A 2712-nucleotide genomic window follows, 5' to 3' on the forward strand; every position below is an offset into this window, starting at 1 on the left:
CAATTTCTTAATAATTGGGATTTGTTTATCTACTGCATAGCACTGATTATAGTACAATACTGCATGTAAATCACAAAACAAATGTTAAAAGACTATAATGAAAATTGACTAAGGTTAAATGACAAATATGAACAAAAACATCCAATTTATTATCATTGTCATTGTATTCCTGCCCAAATTAATTAAAGCCTTATATATTAATTTAGGAAAACTACCAATGTATTCCATGTTAAATTTCAATTATAAATTATATTATTTTTAAAAGTTCATGTTAATAAAATTTATATATTATAATTTCCTCAAAATTGGTTTAGTTTTTAAGTAGATGTTGCTGAACATCTATTTAAATAATCCATAATATTGTCTTTATTCCCCAAAGAGGCCTAGTGTGATTTGTTTCTGTCTAGTATATCCTTGAATATTATTATAGATTTAATCTATGATTTCTCTTTTTGCAGTGCATTTTTATTATTTGATTCTCTATAGAAATGTTCCATTTTTATTAAATATACTGTTATGTGTAAAGGACTATGTACTTCTCTTTGATCTTAAAGTGATGACAGGATGTTCAAGGGATCAGTGCGAATACTGTCTTCCTGGTTTACATAATTGTAAATCCTGAATTTTTGTTCAATATTAATACATGAACCCACATACTATATCTGTTGTTTTTACTGTTCATTTGTTGATGTAGCAGCACAAATGGACTAAAATGGTTAATAAGTTACAAAAAAGGAAAGGATTTTAAGGTACTTTTATAATATTTTAATTTTTTAAGTCTTTTGAGCATCTTTACTAAATAAAAAAATCTTCAATATAGTTGAAGTAGCAAAAGTTGATGTTTGAATGTATAATAATTAACAGATTTGATTACCTTTTCAGTTCATGTTTCTTCATCCATAGATGCACATATGTGTATGACTCTATTATGTTCTTATATGTATAGTGCATGTGTAAATATGCTTTCTAAACAGAACTCAATGCCATACTATAAATTATTAAAATAATATAAATGGTTTCTTCTTAAAATGTGTAATATATAAAACATCCCATGCTTACCTAATGATTTACAATGCTGATCTTCACTAATATGAGAATTGCATTAACCCCTCAAAGAAGATCCAAGTAAAAAATGTGAAAAATCAAAGTTTCAAGGGACTTAAATTTCACTCATTCTTAGGTTCTTGCAATTGACTTTTGAGTCTTTATCACTGACAAGTCTGTGATTACATATTAAAAATGACAAAGACAACTACTAAATCTGCTCTGATGGCCAAAAGAAGAGCTTCCTTTACTGAGAGTCTCAGTACTTCATGTAATCCCATTTGACAAATGCTCCTTCAATTTAGATATTCTCCTGATAAAAAAATAACTTTGATTTTTAAATGCCATAGATTACATGATGTAAACAACTTAAACCCTTCACTTTGTACTTGTAAAGCAGTCACACTTGAAAGAAAAAAAATGTGCTCACTTCAGATTTAATTCAAGGGATATCAAATGGAAATAGTTTTAGAAATTTAATGTTATTCAAATTTTGATAACATTGTCATTTATTCTGTAATTTGTACTTAAATTAGCATTCTCAACATCAGATTTTTTTTTCTACCTTAGTCCTGAAAATACCAATTAGTGGTTTTTTATTTTATTTGTGAAAATGTATTATTGAAATTTTTAGAGAATTTCTAATCAAAAACAGTATCAACAAAAGTAAGAAAAAACATGAGTACTGATGTTAACTAGATTTGCGTCTCATAAAAATATTATTTAGCACTTTAATAAAACCCATCTTATAAATTGTGTTCTTTCTTCCCTGAGTGGTAACACTTAGTGTTGAAATATTTAAACTTTTCCTAGCATTCCAGGGGAATGACATTTAATATATCTTCTTTCTTTCTATAACGACTAATTTATTTTTATTAAATTATATTTGGTATTTCTTTTCAAAAAGAAATAATCTCCTTAAGAATTTTATACCATTTTTAAATCACATTTACAAGCCTTTCCCTACTCTTCACAGATCCAACACCCAACCCAATCCAACCAACGTTCTTTCTTTTTTGTCTTAAATAAAACTTACAAGACAAATTTGTGTTTCCAAAAAAAAAAAAATTATACATGTGATCTTGCTTTGGACAGTGAAAAATTTATCAGGGCAATACTACTAGACAAAAAAAAATAAACAGAACATTGGACATTTTCTATTAACTCCAAAGCAGGAAGTGGTGTTTCACGTTTAAGTCACAACTTAAGGATGGAATTTGGTAATAAAGTACTTAAGCATGATGTTAAAGCTGCTGTAAGTTAATTTTTTTGCAACTGCTCTGCTATATTGAGAAGGTGCTATGTCTTTCTAGCAGTCCTAGTTTCTATTCACCTAAGTTGATTTAAATTATTTGTATAGGAAGCTAAAAGAAATGACATGAATGAAGGTCACAAAGTTACAACTTTGATAAACAAGCATTTGAGATCTTTTTCAAGAGTATGATAGTATCAGCAACAATACATTTTAGAATTTAACAGTAAAAGAGGTATAAATTCAAATATTCTTACCCTACAATTATATATGTGAAATTATATAGACATCCTAATTTTTACATTTAAATTCTACAAAAATATTCTTATATTAGTTAATTTATATATATATATATATATATACACACACACACACAACTTTATTTGACTTTGATACCTTACTGAGACTGAGAATAA

The sequence above is a fragment of the Microtus ochrogaster genome, linkage group LG7_11 (genome assembly GCF_000317375.1).
Source record: "Microtus ochrogaster isolate Prairie Vole_2 linkage group LG7_11, MicOch1.0, whole genome shotgun sequence".
NCBI classification, from domain to species: Eukaryota; Metazoa; Chordata; class Mammalia; order Rodentia; family Cricetidae; genus Microtus; species Microtus ochrogaster.